The sequence below is a fragment of the Elephas maximus genome, chromosome 9 (genome assembly GCF_024166365.1).
Source record: "Elephas maximus indicus isolate mEleMax1 chromosome 9, mEleMax1 primary haplotype, whole genome shotgun sequence".
Taxonomy (NCBI): domain Eukaryota; kingdom Metazoa; phylum Chordata; class Mammalia; order Proboscidea; family Elephantidae; genus Elephas; species Elephas maximus.
The window spans coordinates 120,994,639-121,017,264 of record NC_064827.1 but is presented as its reverse complement, the minus strand read 5'-3'; the positions used below and the strand labels follow the sequence as shown (position 1 = coordinate 121,017,264).

The 22,626-nt window shown below is 41.2% G+C and overlaps 1 long non-coding RNA gene across 1 annotated transcript in view; it reads left to right on the top strand.

Moving 5' to 3' along the window:
• LOC126082772 (uncharacterized) overlaps window positions 1–22,626 on the top strand; it is a 421,330-nt gene that overhangs the window by 227,855 nt on the left and 170,849 nt on the right. The window contains exons 5-7 of the long non-coding RNA XR_007518643.1: window positions 910–3,821; window positions 5,083–5,231; window positions 5,986–6,091. This is a non-coding gene — a long non-coding RNA (uncharacterized LOC126082772). The remainder of the gene's footprint in view (window positions 1–909; window positions 3,822–5,082; window positions 5,232–5,985; window positions 6,092–22,626) is intronic.

Below are 22,626 nucleotides of genomic sequence, written 5' to 3'. Positions count from 1 at the left end.
TCAGAAGGAACCAGTCCCTGGAGAAGGACATCATGCTTGGTAAAGCAGAGGCTCAGCAAAAAAGAGGGAGACCCCCAACAAGATGAACTGACACAGTGGCTGCAACAGTGAGCTCAAGCATAGTAAGGATTGTGAGGATGGCGTAGGACCGGGCAGTGTTTCATTCTGTTGTACATAGGGTTGCTATGAGTCAGAACTGACTCGACAGCATCTAACCACAACAACAACAGATCCTGCCTGTCTCTGCCTCCTCTGGATTTGGTATGGCACTGGCCGACATATGGTCAACTCCTATGTTGCAAGGTAGAGACCAATGGGAGGAACATAGTGTTTGTAGTCTGAGACCTAAATTCACATCATGGCTCCTCATTTTACAGTGGGAATCCTCTCGGGTGTTTAAAAATCTTAAAAAAAAAAGAAATGTTGCCATCGAGTTGATTACAACTCAAGCACCCAGGGAGTAGCTGGTGGATTACAACCGCCAACATTTTGGTTAGCAGCCAAGCTCTTAACCACGGCGCCTGGTTTCAGATATAAGAGTGGCTTCATGTACAAGGTGGTGAGGATCAATTGAGATAACACACCTGAAAGTGTGTTATCCACAGGGAGATGTGGTTAGTATTCCTGGGAATGCATCTTCTCATAAAATGTCCCAGCCTTCATGACCTTCCTTTAAGTGTTCCTAAAAAGCCTCACCTCTGTCGTGCCTTCCTAAGATCTCTTTGTCTGAAAGCTGCAGGATAATCTCAGGTGTCCCTGACAATTATAACACACAATATAACACAACAAACTCACATGAGAAAGCAGGAAGGAACCTCTGTATCAGATCTTCAGGGATGGTGCCTCTAGGCCAGGGACTTGAAACACTGCCAATGTTGGTAATCCTTGTAAACACTCTTGTGCTTACAGGAGGAGTCATCCAGCGAAGGCCCGGATTGTGTGGTGGCCAGGCTTTCCTCCCCAGAAGAAGCATGTTGGCCTGGCCAAGCCTTCACTTGGGGAAAAATGGAGGCCAGCTGGGCAGCTGATGGTGGACCTTGAAGAGAAAGAGCTGGGGACCAACCTCCCCTACAAGCCTGAGTACCCACAACAGAAGTGTCAAGGATCATTTGCTGCAGCTCAGAGGCTGCCTCAAATGGGGGTGGAGCATGTGCAACAGCCCCATGGGGAGCCCCTGGGGCACTCCAGTTGGGGTCTGCACCATGACAAAGGTCCGAGTTTCAGGGAGCTCTGCTGATCTCCTTTCTGTCCTGACTTGGACAGTAACCTTTCCAGGCCCAGCCCCACTGGGGCCAGAATCCCCAACACTTGGTACCAGCAGTTTCCTGGGGAAAGCAGAGAGCCCCAGAGGGGTGCCAGGAAGGTGTGATGAAGTCGTGAGGAGCAGCGGGTGCCGCTCCCTGGGTGTTCGGTGTGGGGGTCCGGGAGTAGGTAGGGGAAAGGGCAGTGCAGTGAAAGGAGACATGGAGGCCCCAGGATTCATGGTCCCAGCACTGGAGTTACTGTTGAGACAAAGAAAAAGGGTAAATGGACGAGAAAGAAAGGCAACTAGGTGTTAGGTCATCCAAATTCCCTCCATGGTCACTGGGAATCAGTGCAATGAATCTCAACTGATGAGCAGCGGTATGGAACAGGGAACTGGCGAAGGTGCAAAAGTCCCTGGAGTGAATTAGATGTTCCTTCCTTCCAGTTGAGAAGTTTCCCTCTAGAGAACTTGTGAGAATTTCAGCCATACTCTCAGGCCTCTGCTAAGAAGGGACATGCCCAAGCAACCACTGACTCTGAGAGCCTTTCCCAGGAAATATCTGTCAGACTCCCTGCAAGCCTCATAAGCTGTTTCCAAGACACAGAACAGTGTTGACACCCACTCTTAAGATAAACACCCTCAGCACGCTCACTAGCAGGGGAAGGACTATCTTTAGGCTTAGTTCTCAGCACCTATAGGTCTTTTATAAAGGAGAGAGTTTCAAAAGGGTATTCACTGCATCTTCATCTTCAGTCTACTTACTTACGCTCACTAATACTCTCTCTTCCTTTCCTACTTAATGTAACAAAACAAGAAACACTTAAGAAAAATTTCATGAAGATAATCCCATAAAACATCATGCCAAGCATAGGACTGCATCTCCTAGCAGCAACCCCTGCAAACACTTATTATGGTGGCAGATTTTGGCCACTCTTTCCCCCTGCACATAGTAGTCCCTTCCACTATTCAGGAAGCTCTGTTCACAGGAGATGGGATGGTGAAGTACATGAGTTCCCCATAGTTTTGTACTATCACAGCCAGCCTTGATTACAAAGGACTTGATAAGGGCTATGAAATGGATGGGGGTGCCTGGAAGGATTTAAGTCACTGCTGGTCATGTTAAAATCTGGCATGGGAGACACTTAACATCCTATGTTCTTCTACTTTGAGGTCCTAGAAATAGAAACTACAGACCCACTAAGAACAAGGCACTGAGCCAGGTGCCTGGTGGAGCAGTGTTATATCTGGAATATAACACAACAACCTCACAAAGACTCTGGTCAAGAAGAAGAATGGACACACAATGTGACTCCAATTCATCAGGATACCTATCCCAGGACTTTTAATAAGAATAGTGAGAGAATACCGGCCTAATTTTATCCTATACTTTTTTCCACTCTTTAAAAAGCAGTCATCTTCCACTCCGGCATTCCATTGGAGAACCAACCACACTCAGGTTCAGCTCCCTGACCATAAATACATAGTGATTGTGACCATCTGAACAGTAAAATAAAGGTCTGAGGGTAGGTATTAGACAACATGAAGTTGTCTGAAGACCTGAGTTTCCACAAAAGGGAGAACAATCGAGAACAACTCAGGGAAACTCATGCTCTAATCTGAGTTGAAGTCACCCACCTGCTCAGCCCCTGTTGAGTCACAGCAAACAGCTACCTGGACTGAAAGAGAAGGCATGTCTGGACTGGAAGGAGTCCAGAGGCTCTGGGTAGGGCAGTTGGAGTGACTTCCAGCCTAGCCCATGGAGAGGGCCTTTCATTGCAGATTTTGTCACAGATAACCCCACTGAACAGTTTTCCGGTTGAAATCATTTCTCCTCTACTTTCCGCATAAGATCTACTATACTCTATTTCAAATCCTTCAGAACAAAATCATAAGCAATCTCCAGGTGCCTGAAGAAAATGACACAGGGCTTGGACTTTACCCCTCTACTCCCCCCCTCCCAATACCATGATATAATCCTACTGCTCTGTAAAACACATGTACAAGTGGCTTGTCTCCCTTCTAGATCAAGAATCAATATACTTGCTCTTATCCTTTCTCTATACCCAGTGTATTTCCTCTGAGGTGTCTTTATAATACATCAAACGAGCCACTCTTCCTGATTTTTAAGATTTATCCCAAGCCTAAACCTGTTAGGATTCAGCAGTTATTTCTATCTAAAGCTTCCACGGTGTTTGAACAACCACTGTAAATAGAGCGCCTCCACGCACACTTTCTGCTCCTCTAGAATCTGCCCATGTCTTAATTTTCTGCGGCCAGGAACTAGCTCTTTACATGCACCTGCTCTCTGCAGCTACTATGCACAGTTCTACCTACGCCTTAGCTTAGAAGATGAAGAAAAACTCAAGCAAAATTACAGAAAACATTTTTTTTTTTTTTAATTATTGTCGGGGATTCACAAAAACTCAGAGACACCTCTTAAGACCTGAGCTTCTATCATGGAACAACCTGAAATAATTTTCCATTCAGACCTTTCTATTACAGGAACAACGAGTCAAATACTGTATCCAGGTACTCAAGAAAGGCAGGCTTCCTTGTTGCTTCCTCCCCTTATCAGGTATTTCCCACGATTCTTACAAATGATTTTTGATGTTGAATTTGAATGAATTAGCACATGACCACTGATTTCAAAATTGCTTTGTGAATAAAGTACCCTGTCTCAATCCTGCATTCTTTTTTGAGTACATCGAAATCCTAGGCAAATCCTAGACACCAGAAGCAGATATAATTAAATTATCTGAAATACAATTGATAAAGGCTGGCCGTTGCAGGAGGTAGCTAAAAGTCCTTTGGCTCCCATGCTCTGACTATCCCTGTAGAAAAGTCCAGGGCTGCAGAGGGAAATCATCTCTCTACTTGCATTACTGGATGCAGAAGATGGATGATCTTCTACCCAATCACACAGAAGTAGCAGAATGGCAGAATGGATTGTGTCCTGTTCATTGTGCTTTCATTTTCAGCCTGTGCACTTGGAGGCTCTTGGAGTTGGGTGTGAGGGGTCTTCAACAGTCATCCTATGGTGTGAGAAATGACACTAGTCCTGCAAATGATTGTAAAAAGAGGATCTAATGATTGGAGTATCTTCCAAAAACTATTCAAAGCCCATGTCAGTGAGTTAATCCTACTATCACCCACAGCAATTCTGCATGTATCTTACAAAAGAAAGGAGAGGATAAAATTGCTCCCATAATGCCCCCTATGTCAACTGAAATCGAGTCAGATTGTCCAGTATCTTGATGAAATCTATAAGAAAAACTTTTAAAAGAAACATTCATGAGTGAGTCAACGTTTATTGAAAAACTTCTATGTATTAAATAAATGCAATAAGAGAAATAGACCAGTGAATAAATGTAGTAGGAAATACAATAGGAATGGAAACAGGAAAAGCTATGTCTTAGTGTTTCCCAGGTCTACAGTTTTTGCCAGAGCTGCTATTCAATGAAACATTTCAAATGAAAAGGAAAATACCATTTTTTGAAAGGCCATGAGTAAGAACAAAATGAATGTGGTCAAAGTGTATATACGCAATCCAATTTGAGGATAAAAAAAAAAAATTTTTTTTTTTTTTTTGCTTAGGTTGAAGTCTCTAAAAAATGTTTTACTGAGGGTCATATCTAAGTGCATGGAATTGTTAGTTTTAGAAGTCATAAGTGGTCGTTTTGGGCACATCTTTACAGATGGATGGGTAAGAATCCTATCTCCATGGATCACACTCAAAAAGCAAAGAATAAATGTAGATTATTTCACTCTGAATGTTTAGACAAAAAATTTGCTTGGACCAAGTATACTTAGGAGGCTCCTGATCCGTTTTTTTTTAGAAGATGCCATCTAGAGGCTTGTGGGGACCAGGGGCCTACGTCTGCACCAGGGATCGGAAGATGTTGGACTGAACTCGGCAGTCCCACGAAAGGGCTGACCCTCAAAACTGGAGTTCTTTCTAAAGTCAAAGAGCACCAGTGACCAGTAGGTAGGGAAAACACAGTGTTAGCACTTTGGGCTGGGAAGAAAGGGCCCCAAGAACCCTGAGTTGATGGGACCTCAGTTGGCTGAAGAAAAGCCAGGTGCAGCCTTAAACAGCAGGAATCCCTCCAGTGTGGCTGTAGGTAGGGTGAACCTTCTGATGTGACCCTGTGCTGAGAGGGGTGAAATGTAGGTGAAAGTCTTGGTCATATCTGAGCAGGTATATGGGGCTGGGCCTAGCTCTGGTGAGTCAGAGGAGCTGACAGGTAAGGGAGATGAGGAGCTGGGTCTGTGTTCCTTGAACAATCTAGAGAAAATGACAGATCCCTCTTTTTAGTAGGGCTTCCCAGCCACACCCCTTGTCTCTTCTGTCAGAGGAGGCTTCAGGACCCCAAAGAAAGAATGGCTTGGGTTTCCAGTGGTGCTTCTCATCTCTTGGTTCTGATCCCCACCTTTCCAGGCAGGCTTGGTGCCAGTTCTGTGGAAGTGGGAGAAACGTGGCAGGGGCTGGGGTCAGTTAAGTGACAGAGGACGGCATGGGGAAGCCCTGTCACTGAGGGAGGGTGAGGAGGGTGGATCTAGAGACCATGGGGAAGCACACCTGTAAAGAGACATGACTGTTACTTTCCCGAGCCCTTAGATATGTTCTCTTTTCTTTTCTGAAGCCTCACGATCCTGCTAGCACTGGGAATCCCATCTCAGCTTCATGTTTTTCTGTAAGGATGACCTGATCTTCTTTATTTTCCCTATGTCATGTTCAGCTTCAGACCCACTGGAGGATGTCAAGTGATCATGGTGGCTTCCAGTTGACTCCACACATGCCTCTTACCTCCCTTGGACCCACCCTAGGACTCCTGTGTCTTAATGGTGAGTTTCTTTATGCCTCTTCTTATGTTGAATTCTATTTCCTAAAAGTGTGCTGACATCACATTCTTGAATGCTGCAGTAACTGCTTCTCTGTAGTACAAATGGATTCTTTGTGGCCCTCACCTCCCCTTCATATTTTATCCCAAACACAATGATAACATCTTGTACTAAGTATATATTGTTTTGCTGGCAAAATGGTACTCTACCTGCTTTTATGTTTAAAATATTCTTGAGTTTGTTTGTTTGCTTTGCTTTGTTTTCTTTTTAAATGATAAGGCTTGGATCCTGAGATTTAGGGGAGAGGAACAGGAATGTCTCAGCGTCTTGACCCAGGACTGAAAATTCCCCACCCAGGTTTCATGAAGGAAATTGTTGGAGGGGCTGATGTTGGACTGAGGCGGTTGTTCTAGGGCCAGTATTTCATGACATGTATGTCATGGGATGGGAAGAGAATGTACGTGGAGAATTGAGCTCTCCTGATACGGAGCCAAGTGAAGCATGCCCAGTTGTGCCCTGGATCCTGGATCATCCAGGGAGGTGGGTCAAGGAGGCAGAGCCCAGAGCACCACAGCATACGGAGTCAAGCAGAGCATGTGTGTTCTCTGGGCGAAGCCACCGTTGTCAGCATCTAACTGCCATCAGTAGTGGCTAACTTTCTTTTTATAGTGAGAAGCCCCCTCCCCTGATTTAATGTGAGCAGAGAGAAGGCAGCCCTCCAAAGGGCAGAAGGCAGTCCTCTTCAAAATGATGGATAAAAAATTCTCCCAGAATTCTCACCAACTGTGCCCTCGGGTCCCAGAATGAGGACTGCTCAAGTCAGTGGGTTCTAAGGCTGTTCCTGATTCGGGAACTGAAAGACAACAGGGCAAAAATAGAGATATGAACCCACAACCCAGAGAAATGAATCAAATCATTCATTTCAGTACAATTTACTGAGTTTCAATTAAGTCCAAAGAAGAACAACTATATATATATGTGTATGTATGTATATGGAAACCCTGGTGGCGTAGTGGTTAAGTGCTACAGCTGCTAACCAAAGTGTTGGCAGTTCTTATCCACCAGGCACTCCTTGGAAACTTTATGGGGGTGTCCTACTCTGTCCTGTAGGGTCCCTATAAGTCAAAATTGACTCAAAAACCATGGGTTTTCTTAATGGGTATATATAAAAAATATGTGCATATGTATATGACAGCATACTTGTAGTCAAAATATATTTTTACAACTCAGTGATAAGAAGATAAGTACAAAAAATGCGTAAAACATTGGTATACACGCTTAACCAAAAAAAAAAAAAAAAGATATATGAATGAATAATAGGCAGCTAGAAATATGCTTTTTTTTTTTTTTTAGAAATATGCTTAGTCTCACTAATTTTCAGGAGCATACAAATTGAAAGTAATCGAGATACCAGTAGAAATCTGGTACAATGGTTAAAATAAAAAAGACAGACAATACCAAATGTTGGGGAGGATGTGAAGCAACTGGAATGTCTGTACATTTCTCGGAGGATCATGAAAAGGTCCAGATTCTTTGGAAAACAATTTCGGTATGTCATACATTTAAACATATAATTACTATATACCCAACAGTCCCACTTCTAGATATTTCATTAAGAGAAATGATAAAGAATATTCATAGCAACCTATTCATGGTACTCAAAACAGGTAAACAACCAAATTTCCATCAGCTGGTAGACCAATAAGCAAATTGTGGTGTCCTCATATGTCATGGATTGAATTGCATCCTCCCAAAATATGTGTGTCCATTTTGCCTGGGTCGTGATTCCCAGTATTGTATGATTGTCCATTTTGTCATCTGATGTGATTTTCCCATGTGTTGTAAATCTACCTCTGTTATGTTAATGAGGAAGGATAGGCAGCAGTTATGTTAATGAGGCAGGACTCAATCTACAAGATTGGATTGTGTCTTGAGCTAATCTCTTCTAAGATATAAAAGAGACAAGTGATCAGAGAGACAGGAGGACCTCATACCACCGAGAAAGCAGTGCTGGGAGCAGAGCGAGTCCTTTAATTCCAGGGTTCCTGTGCAGAGAAGCTCCTAATCCAGGGGAAGATTGATGACAAGGACCTTCCTCCAGAGCTGACAGAGAGCGAGAGCCTTCCTCTGGAGCTGGCTCCCTAAATTTTACAACTCCGTCTAGCCTACTAGACTGTGACAGAATAGACTTCTGTTGGTTAAAGCCATCCACTTGTGGTATTTCTGTTACATCAGCACTAGGTGACTAAGACACCATACAATGGGATACTACTGAGCAATTAAAGAGACAAACTATTAATTCAAGGAAAAACCTGGAAGAATCTCAAATATGTTATGCTCATCAAAAGAAGCCATATGCAAAAGGACACATACTATATAATTTGATTTATATTATCTTCTATAACTGGCAAACTATATTTATAGAAAGTTGATAGGGGATTGACTCAGGTCAGGGGAGATTAACTGCAAAAGGGCATGAAGGAACTTTGGATTGTTGGAAATACTTATTTCTTGATTGTGGTGGTGCTGCTTCAGCTGTCTTAGGCCAGGTTGTCTAGAGAGGCAAAACCAGTGAAGCATATAAATATATATACAGAGAGATTTATATCAAGGAAATGGCTCATGCAGTTTTCAGAGGCTGTAACATCCCAAGTCCTTGGGGTGGGAAAGAGGCTTCTCCTGACCCAAGTAGCCATAGGGGTTGATGAACCCAAAATCAGCAGACCAGAGAGCAGGGTTGTTGCTTGTAGGCTGTGAAGATCAATGAATTTCAATACTGGCAGCAACACCGCAGGTAAGCTGCTAGCTCAAGTCCCAAGAACCAGGAGTCAGACAAACAGGGGCCAGCTGCAGGATCCAGAACAGGCAAAAGGCCCTGGCAAGGAGAGCAGGAAGGACTAGGCGGGGGAGGGCAGAGAGATAAAGGCTGAGGGGGTGCCACAGGCCCTGCCCCACCAGTACCACTAACAGCAAGATCCCATCGTGGGGGTGATCACGTATCAAAGCTCAACAGAGAAGTGATTATTACAACATTGTATGACTGCCAAAGCACTGAGAATCATGGCCCCACCAAGTTGCCATACAATCTTAACCATTGCAAGCTGTATACAATTATCCAAACTGATCAAAGTGTGTACTTAAAATGGGTGCCATTTTATTATACATCAATAAATCTGGGGTGGTAAAGTCAAAATTTCATCTTTGACAACTTGATAAAGAGAGAGAACGCAGGATTTGTAATTATGTAGATCTTTTTTTTTTATTATTGTACTTTAAGTGAAAGTTTACAGTTCACATCAGTTTCTTATACGAAAACTTACGCACACATGGTTATGTGGCCCTAGTTGCACTCTCTATAATGTGACAGCACAGCCCTCCTCTCCACCTGGTATTTCTGGTGTCTATTCAACCAGCTTCTGTCCCCCTCTGCCTTCTCACCTCGCCTCTGGACAGGAACTGCCCACTTAGTCTCATATGTCTACTTGAGCTAAAAAGCACTCTTCTCACCAGTATCATTTTATGTTTTGTAGTCCAGACTGATCTTTGTATGAAGAGTTGGCTTCGGGAATGGTTTTAGTTTTGGGCTAACAGAGAGTCCAGGGGCCATATCCTCAGGGGTCCCTTCAGTCTCAGTCAGACTATTAAATCTGGTCTTTTTACTAGAATTTGAGTTCTGTGCCCCACTTTTCTCCTGCTCCATCAGGGACTCTCTCTTGTGTTCCCTGTCGGGGTGCTTATTGGTGGTAGCTGGGCACCATGTAGTTCTGGTCTCAGGCTGATGGAGTCTCTGGTTTATGTGGTCCTTTCTGTCTGTTGGTCTCATATTTTCCTTGTGTCCTTAGTGTACTTCCTTCTCCTTTGTTCCAGGTGTGTTGAGACCAATTGATGCATCTTAGATGGCTGCTTCCTAGCTTTTAAGACCCCAGATGCCACTCACCAAAGTGAAAAGCAGAATGTTTTCTTATTATACTCTGTTATGCCAAGTGACCTAGATGTATCCTGAAAACATGGTCCCCGGATACCTGTCCCTGCTACACTGTCTCTTGAAATATCTGTGTTCAGGAAACTTCTTAGCTTTTGGATTAGTCTAGTTGTCCGACTTCCCCTGCATTGTGTGTTGTCCTTCCCTTCACCTAAAATAATTCTTGTCTACTATCTAATTACTGAATACCCCTCTCCCTTCCTCCCCACCCTCGTAACCATCAAAGAACGTTTCTTCTGTGTTTAACCTTTTCTTGAGTTCTTATAATAGTGGTCTCATACAATATTTGTCCTTTTGTGACTGACTTATTTCACTCAGCATAATGCCTTCCAGATTCCTCCATGTTATGAGATGTTTCACGGATTCATTGTTGTTCTTTACCTTTATATAGTATTCCACTGTGTGAGCATACCATAATTTGTTTATCCATTCATCCATTGATGGGCACCTTGGTTTTTTCCATGTTTTTGCTATTGTAAAGTGTACTGCAATGAACAGGGGTATGCATATATCTATTCGTGTGAAGGCTCTTATTTCTCTAGGATATATTCCAAGGAGTGGGATTGCTGGATCATATGGCAGTTCTATTTCCAACTTTTTAAGGAAGCGCCAAATCAATTTCCAAAGTGGTTGTACCATTTTACATTCCCACCAGCAATACGTAAGTGTTCCAGTCTCTCCACAACCTCTTCAACATTTAGTATTTTGTGTTTTTTGGATTAAAGCCACCCTCGTTGGAGTGAGATGGAATCTCATTGTAGTTTTGATTTGCATTTCTCTAATGGCTAATGATCGTGAGCATTTCTTCATGTATCTGTTAGCTGCCTGAATGTCTTCTTTGGTGAAGTGCCTGTTCATATCCTTGGCCCATATTTTAATTGGGTTATTTGTCTTTTTGTTGTTGAGGTTTTGCAGTATCTTCTAGATTTTAGAGATTAGAGGCTGATTGGATTAGTCATAGCCTAAAATTTTTTCCTAGTCTTTTTACTCTTTTGGTGAAGTCTTTGGATGGACATAGGTGTTTGATTTTTAGAAGCTCCCTGTTATCTAGTTTCTCTTCTGGTGTTTATGCATTGTTAGTAATGTTTTGTATTCTATTTATGCCATGTATAAGGGCTCCTAGCCTTGTCCCTATTTTTTTCTGCAATGATCTTTATCATTTTAGATTTTATGTTTAGGTCTTTGATCTATTTTAAGTTATTTTTTATGCATGGTGTGAGGTATGGGTCTTGTTTCCTTTTTTTCGCAGATGGATATACAGTTAGGCCAGTACCATTTGTTAAAGAGACTGTCGTTTCCCCATTTAATGGACTTGGGGCCTTTGTCAAATATCAGCTGCTCATATGTGTATGGATTTATGTCTGAATTCTCAATTCTGTTCCATTGGTCTATGTATCTTTTGTTGTACCAGTACCAGGCTGTTTGACTACTATGGTGGTATAATGTGTTCTAAAATCAGGTAGTGTAAGGTCTCCCACTTCGTAGGCCTCCCACTTCGTTCTTTCTCAGTAATGCTTTACTTCTCAGGGCCTCTTCCCTTTCTATATGAAGTTGGTGATTTTTTTCTCCATCTCTTTAAAAAATGCCATTGAAATTTGCATCTAGGTTGCATTGTATCTATAGATCGCTTTGGGCAGAATAGACATTTTCACAATGTTGACTCTTCTTGTCCATGAGCAAGGTATGTTTTTCCACTTATGTAGATCTCTTTTGGTTTCCTGCAGCAGTGCCTTGTAGTTTTCTTTGTATAGGTCTTTTATGTCTCTACTTAGATTTATTCCTAAGTATTTTATCTTCTTGGGGGCTACTTTAAATGGTATTGATTTGGTGACTTCCTCTTCGAAGTTCTCTTTCTTGGTGTAGAGGAATCCAACTGGTTTTTGTATGTTTATCTGGTATCCTGATGCTTTTCTGAACTCTTCTAATCCAGTAGTTTTCTTGTGGATTCTTCAGGGTTTTCTGTGTATGAGATCATATCATCTGCAAATAGATACTTTCACTTCTTCCTTACCAATTTGGGTGCCCTTTATTTCTTTTTATAGTCTAATTGCTCTGGCTAGGACCTCTAGCACAATGCTGAATAAGAGTGGTGATAAAGGGCATCCTTGTCTGGTTCCGGTTCTCAAGAGGAATGCTTTGTATGAATGCCCATTATTACATTGAGGAATTTCTCTTCTCTTCCTATTTTGCTGAGAGTTTTCATCATGAATGTGTGTTGGACTTTCTCAGATGCCTTTTCTGCTTCAATGGATAAGATCATGTGGTTCTTGTCTTTTGTTTTATTTATGTGGTGGATTACATTGATTGTTTTTCTAAAGTTGAGCCATCCCTGCGTCCTTGGTATGAATCCCACTTGGTCATGGTGAATTATTTATTTTGATATGTTGTTGAATTCTATTGGCTAGAATTTTGTTGAGAATTTTTGCATCTATGTTCATGAGGGGTATTGGTCTGTAATTTTCTTTTTTCATGGTGTCTTTACCTGGTTTTGGTATCAGGGTTATGCAGGCTTCATAGAATGATTTTCACAGTATTCCGTCCTTTTCTATGTTCTGAAATACCTTTAGTAGTACTGGTGTTAACTCTTCTCTGAAAGTTTGGTAGAATTCTCCAGTGAAGCTGTCAGGGCCAGGGCATTTTTTTTTTTCAGTTGGGAGTTTTTTAATTACCTTTTCTATGTCTTCTTTTGTTATAGGTTTATATAGTCGTTCTACCTCTGTTTGTGTTAGTTTAGGTAGGTAGTGTGTTTCTAGAAATTTGTCCACTTCCTCTAGGTTTTCCAATTTGTTAGACTGCAATTTTTCATAGTATTCTGTTCTGGTTCTTTTAATTTCAGTTGTGTTTGTTGCAGTGTCACCCATCTCATTTCTCATTCGTCTTATTTGCTTCCTCTCCTGTTTTTCTTTTGTTAGTTTGGCCAATGGTTTATTGACTGTATTGATCTTTTCAAAGAACCAGGTTTTGGTTTTTTTTTAACTCTTTCAATTGTTTTTCTATTCTCTATTTCATTTAGCTCTGCTCTAATTTTAATTACTTGCTTTCTTCTGCTGCCCGAGGACTTCTTTTGCTGTTCTCGTTCTATTTGGTCTAGTTGTGGGGTTAATTCTTTAAGTTTGGTCCTTTCTTCTTTTTGGATATGTGCATTTATTGCTATAAAATGACCTCTGAGCACTGCTTTTGCTGTGTCCCAAAGGTTCTGGTAGGATGTGTTTTCATTCTCATTTGCGTCTATGAATTTCTTTATTCCATCCTTAATTTCTTGTATAACTGAACGGTTTTTTTTAGCAAGGTGTTGTTCAGTCTCCATGTGTTTGATTTTTTTTTTCCTTTCTTTTTCTTTTATTGATTTCTACTTTTATGGCTTTATGGTCAGAAAAGATGCCTTATTATATTTTGATGCTTTGGAAACTGTTAAGTCTTGCTTTATGGCCTAATATGTGGTCTATTCTGGAGGATGCTCATTGGAAAAGAAAGTATACTTGGCTGCTGTTGTGTGCAGTGTTCTGTATATATCTATGAGGTCAAGTTGGTTGATTGTGGAGTTTAGATCTTCCATGTCTTTACTGAGTTTCTTTCTGGATGTTCTGTCCTTCACTGGAAGTGGTGTGTTGAAGTCTCCAACTATTATTGTGGAGCTGTCTATCTCTTTTTTCAATGCTGTTAGATTTGTCTTATGTATTTTGGAGCCCTGTTGTTGGGTACATAAGTATTTATTATGATCATGTCCTCCTGGTGTATTGACCTTTTAATCATTATATAGTGTCCTTCCTTATCCTTTGTGGTGGATTTCAACTTAAAGTCTATTTTGTCAAAAATTAATATTGCCACTTCTGCTCTTTTTTTATTGTCATTTGCATGACATATTTTTTTCATCCTTTGAGTTTTAATTTGTTTGTGTCTTTAAGTCTAAAGTGTGTCTCTTGTAGACAGCATATAGACGGATCGTGTTTTTTTATCCATTCTGCCACTCTCTGTGTCTTTATTGGTGCATTTCATCCATTACATTGAGCGTAATTGTTGATAGGAATGAGTTTAGTGCTGTCACTTTGATGTCTTTTTTGTGTGTTGTTGACAGTTTCTTTGCTCTACTTAATTTTCTTTGCTTGGTCATTTTTCTTTATATATTTTCTTTTCTTCTTTTTCATTATTGATTTTGTATATGCTGAGTTTTTATGTTTTCTTGTTTTTATATGTAGGATTGTTAGTTTTCTTTGTGGTTACCTTAATATTTACCCTTCTATTTCAAAGTTTAAACCAAACTGTTATTTCTTTATACACCTTAACTTCCTCTCCCTATGAAAGATCTATGACTACATTTTTTAGCCCCTCTTTTTTGTTTCAATGTTGTCATCTTTCACATAACTACGTCTCTCTTTCCCTGTTTTGACCATTTTAGCTTTGATTTATTTTTGTGATTTCCCTATCTGGGTTGTTATCTGGTTGCTCCGTCCTGTGTTCTAGTTTTGGGTTGTTATCTGATATTATTGACTTTCTAACCGGAGGACTCCCTTTAGTATTTCTTGTCATTTTGATTTGGTTTTTCTAAATTCCCTAAACTTCTCTTTGTCTGGGAATGTCCTAATTTTGCCATCATATATAACTATGTAGATTTGGAAGCCAACCCTGAGATATCCTCTTACTGTCTTCCTGGATATGTGACCCGGATGAGTTGTGCCTTCTGTGTACAATGGGGATGACTCCTACGTCATGGGGTGGTTATAACATTTATTTATATATATCTGTAACATACATTGCAGAAGGACACTGGGTAAAAAGATTAAACAAATAGTTATTAATATTCCTATTATTGTTATTATTTATGTTAATTTCCTAGCCCCAGTGAAAACTAGGATGCTGTTCCTGCCCCAAGAAATGCGCAGCCCAGAGGGGAAGCAGACAGGGAAACCCTGTAGAACAGAGTGACATGGCTGGGACGGGATAAAGAAAAAATGCAGCTGGACGCAACCTCAGAAATAGTGATGGTCAGCCCTAGGGACCTCCTTGAGACCCAGGAGCATGTTGCTGCGGAAGCCTCTTTCTCAGCCCAGTCTACATTCCCATAGAACCTTGTCCCAAACACTCCAGCCTTCCCTGGGCTCTCTTCTTAACACTTTCACAGGTGAAATAACGGACATCCCTTGATGAGGCCCTATTCTGGGTTAGTATTTTACATACACAGTCTCTGCCACTTGAAAGAGCTATCCAAATAAAATATGATTGTTTTCATCTTACTGATAAGAAAGCTCAGGCTCAGACACTGTAGTTCACAAAGGCAGCAAATAACAGAGCTGAGACTGAAATTCCGCTATGGTTAACCCTGAATCTAGACTTCTGCTGCATCTTTCTTCTTCCATACTCTACGTGATACACTTGCACCTCCTGGGGCCAGCACTCACTCCCAGGTGTGTGGATGCAGAAGACAGGGAATTAGATGTTAACAGGAATTCAGAGAAGCTTGGTGCAGAACCCACATCAACCGCACAAATGGAAGTGGACAATCATCTTAGGGACCGGCTGTATAGGAATCTGTTCTTGCACGTCGTCAGGGCAGCCTTGCTCCTTATTCCCCCTAAATGTGGCCCACTGTGGATCCTAGACTCATTGACCCTCACTCTAGAGTCTTTCTATGTTTCCTGGATGCTGATGCCGTTCTCCTCTTCCCAGTCCATGGCACCAAAGCAAAATGTCAGCGAGTCACAGAGAATGTCTCTTGGTGGTCTGGAAATGCCGGAGAGTGGTCTCAGGGCTGCAGACTACACACTGAGATTACTTTTCCCAAGGTCAGATGCATTTATTGCAGGCTGGGAAGGGGGGATTGCCTAGAATTTGTTGGCAATACTACCATCTCTCAATAGAAAAAAGTAATCCTCAGCTCTGTACTTAGGGCCCCTCTGGTCAGGCCTTTAGGAGCCCCTAACTGGTCTGCCCCACAAGAATCGATGGGAAAAAAAAGATTCGTGCCCTGATCAGTTCCAATTAGGGTATGGGGCCACAAAGGCCCTACAATGACACAGTGACATGGTCTGAGGAAACCCAGAAGACCACTGTGCCACCACTGAGGAATAACTCATACAAAAGAAAGCTGTTCTGATGTCTGCTGTAGGAGCCTGGGTTGGAAGGGAGTGGTGGTTATATTCAGAGGGCCACTCCCCCTCCCCGTTGCTCAGACTTACCTCCTGTGACTGCTTTTGGATGTAGCAGGACACACTAAGAGAATGTCAGTACAGAGTCAGTAGTCTATGTCCTTCCTGTAGTCCACGGCCCCTACTTACCCATTTTTTTTGCAACAAATATGTCTATGGCGGCCCCAGATTAGAATTTGCGTGTTAAAGGAAGCCCAAGGACTCTTTTATGGAAACCCAGGAGCCAGAAGACCCCAGAAACCTACTAGGAATGATTAATGGTTGTAGCTGGAGCCTGGCCCAGGGATAGTAAGCCAGGGTCAACATGGGAAGCAGGCAGTGGGAGAAGTGATTGTCCTCCATGGGAGGAAAATGCTGCTTATGCTGAGAGTGGACAATCTAAGAATGGGACTTATTGGGATGATCCTCCTCCTTGGAGGCCCACCAGTGTTGGGGAAGCTTCATTCCCAGAAGTAATTGAGGTGATAGTCTAGGACATTTGTGACTTTGAGCAAGTGATCTAACTTCTCTGAGTCTCATTTTACTTACCTGTAAAATGGAATAATAGTGTTATTATGAGGTTATGAAAATTAGAGTTAATACATGCTTGGAGAAGTGAGCGTCATAAGCACTCATAAACATTATTCCTAGTATTATTACATATAGAACATACCTGTCTATTTCTCTAATACACCTCCCCCCCGCAACACACACAGTCATGGTCAAGGTAGCAACAACCCTGTTGGCCCAGGGTGAGTCATGAGCTCTCCGCTCTTGCTCCCTAAAACCACAGCCTCAGCCTGTGTTTTACATCAGTATTAGTTATGTAATCCTCTGTCTCCCTGTAGTGTTTAGACCTCAAGGCCAGGAACCACACCTAATCATCTTCAAATTCTCCGCAGCATCCATCACAGTGTCTACACCAAGAAGGCAATGAAGAAACGTTTGCCAAATGAAAGAACAGATATAGGCTGAATGGGTTTTTAACTTTCCCCCATATAAAAATGAAATAACCTGCTATTGGATAAAATTCTTCCCTCAATGTTTACACCTAGTTGAGAGGAGAAGACATAACTACTTGTGGCAGATTGCAAAGTGACCCCGATTCTTCACACTCATTATATCCCTGCTTTTCTCCAACTGACTGAAAACTCAGTAGAGCTTTCCATGCCACACTGATTCTGGGCTCAGCCGTAGGGCTTGCTTTCACTCCTTCTTCTTTCACCTCAGCCATCGACAAGAGGAAATGCTCAGGCTAGCCTGCTGGAGGATGAGAGACGTGGAACAGAGCTGAGCCTTCCCAGTCATCCCTGACATGTGAGTGAGCCCAGACTAGAGAAGAAAAGCTGTCTGGCACAGTCACACCTAAATTGCTGACCCTTGAATGCCTGACATAAATGCTAAGTATTTTAATCTATTGAATTTTGCAGTATTCTGTTTATCTGCACTATTTTGTCAATAGATAACTGATACACCTGAAAACAAACATTCACTTCAGTGCCAAGATCACAAATATCCCATGAGGAGGAAATCACAAAAATAGAAATAATTTTATATGAGGGAATTTATTCTCTATGGAACTTTTTCTCAAATCTGAATTTGCCGCCCCTCAATTCTTTCTGCAGAGCCCTAGTCCCATAATCGAATTGCTGAATGTACATCTCAAAAAAAGTGTGTGTGTGCTTGCATGTGTATCCATAATTTATTTTTTATTTGGTCCAATGGAATGTAACCTCCATGGCGGCGGGGTGGGGGGAAGGGTTATGTCCGTTGATGACTGATAAACAGCTGTTGAAATAAAGAAAAAAATGACTGTTGTCACAGGTTGGGTTATGCTGAATTTCAGCTCTGAGAGAGTTTAATGAACATGGTGTTTCCTTTAAAAAGAAAAGTGAAAACATACACCGTTATTAAGTGGGATTTATTCCAGCAATGCAGGGATGCTTTAACATTAGAAAACCAATCAATGTAATACACCGTATCAATACAACAAAGGAAAAGAACCACATGATTGTCTCTGTAGATGCAGAAAAAGCATTTGATAAAATCCAACACCCTTTCTTGATGAAAACCCTAAAGAAGACTGGAATAGAAGGGAAATTGCTCAGTGTGATTCAGGGCATATATAAAAAGCCAACAGCCAACATTATACTTAATGGAGAAAGACTGAGAGCTGCCACCTTGAAGTCAGGAGCAAGACAAGGGTGCCCACTCTCACCACCCCTCTTCCGTATGTATTTGAAGTCCCAGCCAGGGTTAATATAAATAAATAAAAGGTATCCAGGTTGTGAAAGCAAGTAAAATTATCTCTATTTACAGATGATATGAAGCTATGTGTAGAAAATCTCAAAGAGTCCACAAGAAAACTTTTAGAGCTAATAATCCGTGCCTTTACACCATACACAAAAACAAATTCAAAATGTATTAAGGACCTAAATGTGCAAACTGAAACCATGAAATTCTTAGAAGAACAAGCAGGAGCAATGCTGTCAGGCCTAGCTTTCAACTTTGGATTATCTAATAACAAAAGCACAAACAGCAAAAGACAAAATAAATAAATGAGACCTCATAAAAATTAAAAACTTTGTTCATCAAAAGACTACCAAAAAAGTGAGAAGACGAGCTACCAACTGGGAAGAATACCTTCAGAAACCATATATTTGAAAAGAATCTAATAACCAAAAAATATATAAAACCTCAACAACTTAACAACAAAAAGAAAAATAACCCAATCATAAAAATGGGCAAAGAATTTGAATAAACATTTCACCAGAGGACATTGAAATGGCCACCAAACACATGAAAAGATGCTCAGTGTCATTAGCCATCCGTGGGATGCAAATGAAAACCACAACGAGATAGCCTTTAACTTCCACTAGGATGGCTAAGATTAAACAGAAAATATCTGTTGGCAAGGATGTGGGGAAAATGGAACCCTTATCCATTTCTGGTGGGAATGCAAAATGGTACAGCTGTTGTGGAAAACAGTGTGATTTCTCAAAAAAACTAAAAATAGAATTACCACAAACCAAAAAAAAAAAAAAAACCATTGCTGTCAAGTCGATTCCAACTCATGGTGACCCTATTGAACAGAGTAGAACTGTCCCGTAGCATTTCCAAGGAGCACCTGGTATATTTGAACTGCAGACCTTTTGGTTAGCAGCCATAGCTCTTAACCACTATGCCACCAGGGTTTCCAGAATTACCCAGCAATTCCACTCCTAGGTATATACCCAAAAGACTTGAAAGCAGAGATTCAGAGACTTGTATACCAATGTTCATTGCAGCACTATGCGCAAAAGCCAGAAAGTGGAAACAGCCTAAATTCTCATCAACAGATAAATGGATAAACAAAATGTACATGCATACAATATAATACTACTCAGCCAGTAAGAGAAATGAAGTCTTGGTGTATGCTACAGTATGGAGCACACAGTATGACCATGTTGTTTTCCCTTTGGCCAAGACTCCACCCAGTTCTATTTCCACCAAAGACAATGGGATTAAATGAGGCCAAATAGATCTTAGACCCTTCTTATGTTACGATGTTTAAAGCATTATTTTCAATTTGATTTCCCAGATTTAAATGTAATCTGTGCATCTTCTGGAATGTCTCTGTCCATTGAGAACCAGAAAATATTGAATTGAACACCCAGGTACATGCCCTGTGGAAATCCAAAGCCATCCTCAAATTTTTTGGGTGTCAAGTCCTAATGAGGTAATGTTCTCCTGGTCACTTCTGACTCTAAATCTTACAACATACACTGACACACCTCTGACCAAAATAGTTTCCCTCCCACTGGATGCCCGTTTTACTTAGTACTGAAGTCACTCCTGAGGTTCACTCTTCAGCCAAAGATCAGACAGGCCCATAAAACAAAACAAGACTAAATGGGTACACCAGCCCAGGGGCAAGCATGAGAAGGCAGGAGGGGAATGAAAAGCTGGTAATGGGGAACCCAAGGTCGAGAAGGGAAGAGTGTTGACATGTCATGGGATTAATAACCAATGTGACAAAATAATATGTATATTCGTTGTTTCATGAGACTAATTTGCTCTGTAATCAGTCATCTAAAGTACAGTAAAAAAAGGAAAAAATGGCATGACCCTTATCTTCAGTATATCAAACCAAACACTTAGACATCAAAACATAAATAAATCAAGTGTAGAAGGGCGTAAAAAAAAAAAATTCCCTCTCCTACCCAACAGGCTCCCTGTATTCTGCTGGAAAAAGTTCTACCCTGATGTTTAGCACAGCTGGATTATGTACCCAGAAGCACACTAACCAGCCAATGACCCAGCACAAAACCCTTGAGGTTCTGGCAGAATGTCTGACTAACCCAGCCATGCACAGCTCTAACCTGAGCCCAAGCCACATGGATAAGTCTGAAGCTGAGGGAGCTCATGGTTTCCAGTGTGTGCCCCTGCTCAGCTGGATTCCAGACACTAAAATGTTCACTTTTACAATACCTGTATCCTTCTGTCTCAGCTAAAACATCTCTAGTGATAAGACCTTATTTTATCAGTGAGTACCTGTAGAGGTTTATCAGTGAGTACCTGTAGAGGTTGGGAAAATTCTTCATTACCCGGAGTTATAATCTGCAACTTCTACCTGTTGATCCTAGTTCTGCTGTCAAGGAACACAGATTCCCTTTTTCACATGATAGCCCTTGAATGATTTGAAGGCACTTAACTTGTTTTTCCAAATCTTCTCTGCAAACAAGTTCATTTCCACATTTCTTTTTTCCCCCACATTTAAAAAATATATATTTTTTACTTTTTGTTGAGAATATAAACAGCGAAACATAGACGAATTAAACAAGTTCTGCATGTACAATTCAGTGACATTAATTACATTCTTCAAGTTGTGCCACCATTCTAACCCTCCTTTTAACCAAGTTGTTCCTCTCCCATTAACATAAACTCACTTCTCCCTAAGTTTCCTATCTAATCTTCCTAGTTGCTGTTGTCAGTTTGATCCCATATCGATAGTTCTTAAAAGAACACAGGCTCAAAGTAGTTCTTTGCTAGTTCAGCTGAACTATTGTTTGGTTTTAAGAACACTTCAAGGAATATTTTAGTTTAAGGTTTAAAGATTATATCAAAGCAACAGTTTGGGAGGTTCATCCAGCCTCAATGGCTCAAGAAGTCTGGATTCCATAAGAATTTGAAATTCTGTTCTGCATTTTCCCCATTTTTTTCAGGATTCTTGTATAGAATCTTTGATGAAAATGTTCAGTAATAATACCCAGGCGCCATCCATCAGGAAAAAAAAAAATTTTTTTGTATAGTTTATTTTGTTGTTGTTGTTGAGAATATACCCAGTAAAACATACACCAACTCAGCAGTTCCTACAGTACCATTTAGTAACATTGTTTACATTCTTAGAGTTGTGTAACTGTTCTCATCCTCCTTTTCTGAGTTGTTCCTCTATTAACTTAAATTCACTGCCCTCTAAGGTTCTTCTTTAATCTTTTGAGTTGCTGTTGTCAGTTTGATCCCACACAGATAGTTCTTAAAAGAGCGTAATGCTCAATACAGATTTTTTTTTTACTAATTATGCTAAACTATTGTTTGGTTTCCCCCACGTGTCTGTCAGTTTGTCGTACTGTGGGGGCTTGCGTGTTGCTGTGAAGCTGGAAGCTATGCCACCGGTGCTCAGATACCAGCAGGGTCACCCATGGAGGACAGATTTCAGCTGAGCTTCCAGACTCAGACAGACTAGGAAGAAGGACACAGCAGTCTACTTCTGAAAAGCATTAGCCAGTGAAAATCTTATGAGTAGCAGTGGAACACTGTCTGATACAGTGCTGGAAGATGAGCCCCCCAGGTTGGAAGGCACTCAAAAGATGACTGGGGAAGAGCTGCCTCCTCAAAGTAGAGTTGACCTTAATGACATGGATGGAGTAAAGCTTTCAGGACCTTCATTTGCTGATGTGGCACAACTCAAAATGAGCAGAAAGAGCTGCAAACATCCACTAATAATCGGAACCTGGAATGTACGATGGATGAATCTAGGAAAATTGGAAATTGTCAAAAATGAAATGGAACGCATGAACATTGATATCCGAAATGGACTGGTATTGGCCATTTTGAATCAGACAATCACATACTCTACTATGCTGGGAGTGACAGCTTGAAGAGGAATGGTGTTGCATTCATCGTCAAAAAGAATGTTTCAAGATCTATCCTGAAGCACAACACTGTCAGTGATAGGATAATATCCATACGCCTACAAGGAAGATCAGTTAATAGACTATTATTCAAATTTACGCACCAACCCCTAGGGCCAAAGATGAAGAAATAGAAGATTTTTATCAGCTGCTGCAGTCTGAAATTGATCAAACATGCAGTCAAGATGCATTGATAATTACTGGCGATTAGAATGCGAAAGTTGGAAACAAAGAAGAAGGATCAGTAGTTGGAAAATCTGG